Here is a 5674-nt window from a genome sequence, read left to right on the forward strand (position 1 = left end):
GAGATCGTGTGTGATAATGGGAAGCAATTCATCGGCAATAAAGTAAATAATTTTTTTGAAGATCACAAGATTAAAAAGACCTTATCAACACCCTATCACCCTAGTGGGAACGGACAAACGGAATCAACGAACAAGACCATACTTCAAAACCTAAAAAAAGGTTGACCGATGCTAAAGGAAAGTGGAAAGAAATCTTGCCCGAAGTCCTATGGGCATATTGCACGACCTCGAAGTCCAGTACTGGGATCACCCCATTTTTATTGGTTTATGGTGCCAAAGCTTTAATACTAATCGAGGTGGGAGAACCGAGCCTCAGGTTTCGATATGAGATCGAAGAATCGAACAGTGAGGCCATGAGCACGAGCTTGGAACTATTGGATGAAAGACGTGAGGCCGCCCTAGTTGGGTTGGCCGGCCAGAAACAGCGGATAGAAAGATATTATAACCAAAGAGCCAACCTCCGATACTTCAAGATCAGGGACTTGGTGTTAAGGAAAGTGACACTACACACCCGGAACCAGAACGAGGGGAAACTAGGACCGAATTGGGAAGGACCATATCGAGTCGTCAGAATTACCGGCAAAGGCTCGTACAAACTCAAAGCAGAAAACGGTGCACAACTACCAAACAACTGGAACATGATGCAATTAAAGCGGTACTACTTCTAAGGTAGGATCTCATTTAATTTTTTATAATATTATGAATTTCGGTACTACTGCTAAGGTACAATCTCATTTACTTTTTTATAATATTATGAATCGGACTAACACTTGCAGGCAACGATCAAGGGAGAATGTGACTATTAGGTATGAAAGCACGCGTTGCACTCTTTTTTCCTTGAACCGGTTTTATCCCAAACGGATTTTTCGGTAAGGTTTTTAATGAGGCAACAATAAATCGTGCTAACTTAGATTCGAAGGTCAGTCTTAAACCGGAGTCAATGGGTGCATCAACAGTATCCAAGCATTCTCAAGATCGACCTCGAATACTGGGGGCCATCACCCTCGGGTTAAGGTTCTTGGCAAGGAAAGAAGGAAACTTCGTACTTGAATAGCTTAGGCTCGGTGGTTAGGATTTATTGTAAGGGCCAAGCGGTCAAGTGAACCGTGCCCACATAGGCCACCTTCGCCATGATACAAGCTTTTACACGTTTTCGATCATGTACTTTACACACAGAAATGAAAGTAAATTTTCACCTTGCTATTATGAATTTTTGCCTCTTAAAACATAGACCCTACCCCTATCCAGGGACTATCGGGCCTATGGGCTATCCCTATTCGAGGACTACCGAGCCTAAGGGCTACCCTTATTCGGGGACTATCGAGCCCGAGGGCTACCCCTACTCAGAGACTGTTGTCCGAAAAAAGTTCGAGCAACTCGGGCTACCAAATTCTGAAGGCACAAAGCCTATTAGGTAGTGCCTAAACACAAAAGGCTATGACCACCCTAAAAAATGGCTCGGAGATGTCCGAAGCTCGTAATCAAAACATAAGGCCTTCATAAAAATTTAAAACCGGCAAAAAGGTTACCCTAGGAAAAAGCATCATCTAAAAATCACTTAAGCATCTTGGGAAAACTTTCGGTCACACCGAGTTTTCGAAGCCTCGAGCAAATAAAGTTGCATCAATGTCAGGCTCTATTTGGACCTCTGAAAAATGAACGACTTATTGCTACATTTGATTCTATGCTAAGGCATTAGAAATATTTGCAAAAATAGAAATTATGAAAAGATGCTAAAAAGTAGAAACTTGAAATTGCCAGAAAGGAAAATTTTATGTATTCCGGAATATATTTACAGAGGCCCAACAAAAACGGTCTCAAAATAAACAAAAACAAACACAAGACAAAAATCTAAAAAATTTCTAAGGCATTCATGCTTGATCTTCACCGGGGCCCGACTCGTTGCCTGAATCGTCGGAGCCTTTAGATCCCTCAAAACCCTCGGAGCCTTCGGCACCTTCAGGCTCAGAAAGTTTCTTCACCTCGGCCTCAAGCTTTATTGCTTCCTCGATCTTGGCCGACAGATCAAAGCCTCGGGCGTGAATTTCTTTGAAGGTCTCCCTTCGATACAGCCACCTCATATATTCAGCATTGGTCTTCAGGCGGGCCTCGGCTGCTTCGACATCGGCCTTGTATTGGGCCACCATCTCCTCAACATCGACAGAGGTTGTCTCCAACTTGGAATTCATTACCTCGTACTCTCTACCGAGGGTGTACCGCTCTGCGACAACCGTGCTCAGCTGTGCTCGGAGATCATCATTTAGCTGAGCCCGCTTGTCAGCTTTCTCCTTCGCTACCCAGAGTTGAATCTCTACCGATGTCAACTCAGTCTGGGCAGTTTCCTTTTCCGAAGCTAGCAAATCTATTTTGCTCTTCCACCCATCGACCATGGCTTGGATCTCGTTCATCTCCTTTCGGAGTTGGTCGATTTGGTCGATCTTCTGTTGGACTTGCGAGGTTTTGTCGTTAGCCACTGCGACTAGTTACTCGTTTATAACTTCAAAGACCTTTACCTTTTCAATCAGGTCGGCATGTTCCTGCCTTAGTGCCGATGCTTCCTTTTGAGCCCTATCCAGCTCGGCCTGAAGGTCCTTGATGGTCCTATCTAGTTGCTCGCTGAGGAGCTTGTACATATCCTTCTTTTGAGCCTGCTCCTTGAGCTCGAGCTCGAGCCAATTTACCTCGACACGGTACCGGAGGAAGCTCTCCTGGTGAAGTACCGAGGCCTGCAAAACAATGAAAGTCGTGAGATATATCAAAACCTAAGTAAAATTTCAAGAAGACGTAATGATGCCTTACCCGGTTCAGTGCATGCCGTGCCTCATTGAAAATGTACAACACATCCACCTCATTCATTTTTGCCTAGTCCTCCTCAGTCACCAGGCATCAGAGGTAGCTAGCTACGCCCACGGGAATATATAGAACCCGGAGCATCCTCCAGGATAGTAGGATAACCTCTCTCTTACAACCAGGGTCCACACTCGGAGCGGGAAACTGATTAATCAATTTTGGGCTCGAATTCGGCCTGCCAATTTCCGAAGATATGTCCTTCTTCGGGACTTCCAGTCGCCTAGCCCGGAAAAAGCTTTCAAAGTGGATGAGTCCACACCATCGAAGAAATAATGAAGGGGGTCGTCCGCGCCATAAACCCCTTCACTGGACTTCTCTTTTCCTGCTTGGGCCTCCTAAAGCATGGACTCAGTGTAGGAGGGCGTCTTCACAATGTCTATTACACCGGTCACTTCCTTCGGAGCGGAGCCGGCTTCTAGGGGGTCCCAGCCTCTGTCTCCATATCGGCCTCTTGAGTTTGAAGGAGGTCGGCCTTATGGCTCTTCTCCTCGGTTGCCGCCTGCTCCCCGAGGGTGTAGATCCGTGGACAACAAAAATGTCATCTTCTTCCGACTCATCCCTGAACCGGAGAAGCGAGTCGGATTCTGGCACCCGAGAGGTGGTACTCTTCTTGGGCTTACGTGCCACCCTCTTCTTTGGCTTCACCTCGGCACCCGGGGAGCCCGAAGATTTTCTTTTCCTCTTCTTCTTTTCCCCCACGGCAGCCCAGGGCTATCCTCTCAACGGAGGGATCAATGGACAAGGACATGTCCTCATCCCCTTCCAAAGGCCTAAGTTTGGTGGTCTTAGGCAAACCTATAAAAGAAAGAAGAAAGGTCAGTATAATGTGAGTTAAGAGCACGATAATAGCTATTCGGGGGAGAACCTTACCATGAGAACGGGCCTCCCATCGACCTTTTGAAAGCTTATGCCATGAATGCTCGAAGTCTGACATATGTTTGTAGATGCCTTCGATCCACTCCTTGATCTAGGGGACCGCATTTGGAACTCGGGAAATAGCTGCACAACCACAAATATGAATGATGAGAAAGGAAATGAAGAAAAATTAAAACTTAAGAAATGGCTGCACTTACAAGATGCATTCCACTTCTCGGGGAATGGCATGAACTCGGGAGGGATCAAGTCTCCAGTCTTCACCCGAACGAAGCGCCCCTGCCAGCCTCAGTATCGATCTTCATCAATACTCGAGAAGGGGGCCTTGCTAGCCCGGCGAGTGAGCTTGATTAATCTCCCTCAGAAAATTCGGGGATTGTATAGACGGAGTGTCACGACCTAAATCTCCCTGCGTAGGAGGTCGTGATGGCACCTAGTCTTAGGGACTAGGTAAGCCTAACATTTAACAACAATAATAAATAACGATTGACAAATGCAAATTAGAAATCTCCATACAAGACTTACAATCCCTAAACCGGTAGTACAAGTCATAAGCTCTACAGAGTTTGCTAGAAACCTCTAAATACATCTGTTTCGAAATAAGGATAAACAGTGTAAAAGCAACATCAGAAGGTGACTCCAAAGCCTACGAACGCAGTATCAGGTTTACCTTGAGTCTCCACAGCAAGAATCCGCACAGCTAGCTAATGATCGATTGACTTCGAAATACCTGGATCTGCACAAAAATTGTGCAGAAGCATAGTATGCGTACACCACAACGGTACCCAGTAAGTATCAAGACTAACCTGATTGGAGTAGTGATGAGGAACAGTCAAGACACCTACTGGACTAAATAACCTGAGCGAGTATAAGTGTAGAACTAACAAAATACGATATATCTATAAGGCTACGCATAATGACAACGATAATATGGTACTTGCAATAAGAAATAGAAACAACAATTAGCAGTGGAACACAATAAGTAATAACACAGTAGAGTAAGCTGAACACAGTCTAAATCCGGTGAACACAATTTAAGGAAGAGCAGGTAGCAACTAGATGAGAATAACCACTTTCACATAAGGTTTTATCCAATAATCTCCACGAGGTACCATACCTCAAAATATTCACAAGTCACGGGTCCCACTTTGTGAACCCTAAACACTTGGCATCTTGTGCCCTCATTTCAACTGGTAACTGCACGGACGACTCACGTGCCAATAGAACCATTCTCACATAGAAGGCAAGTAGACGAGGGTATTTATAAATACTCAATAATCTCAGGAACCATCTTCTTAAACCGATAGGAGTGATTAAATATGTGTATGCTTGTGCAAGTTTTCTCACATAGTTCATGCCAACAAGTAAGTATAGAGAAATGAACAACACGTAAGAATGTTCCCCACAAATTTTCACAAGATAAAAACTCACACAGGTAGGTACGCCGCTACACAAATATCAACCACAAGAACGCTCCCAGACATCACAAGTCATCACAGATTAATCCCTGACATAGCCTACCTTGTCTCGCCACGTGCGCAATAAATAAGTAAATGCGTGCCTTATCTCGCCACATGCGCAACCCACATATATAGCCCGCCTTGTCACCCCGCATGTGCACTTATCAATAGTAACAATAGCACGGCAAAAACCTCATGCAATACAACAACACCCGCACGACATAGACCTCGTGCATCACAATAACAACCGCACGGCAGAAACCTTGTGCTACACAGTACTGAGTACAACAACAATAATGACAATAACACAAAAGTACGACAAGTAACCCAACTCAAGAGCTTTTGATCACAAAGAAACGGTAGAACAAGTTCACAAAGAATAAACACAATAGAGAATACTAGTCACAATAAGAATAACTATTCACCCGAATCAGCAAATCACATCTAACGCCACCGGGCACATACCACGCAAGCTGAAACTTAAATAAGCA

This window comes from Nicotiana tabacum, chromosome 2 (assembly GCF_000715075.1).
Source record: "Nicotiana tabacum cultivar K326 chromosome 2, ASM71507v2, whole genome shotgun sequence".
Classification (NCBI taxonomy): Eukaryota; Viridiplantae; Streptophyta; class Magnoliopsida; order Solanales; family Solanaceae; genus Nicotiana; species Nicotiana tabacum.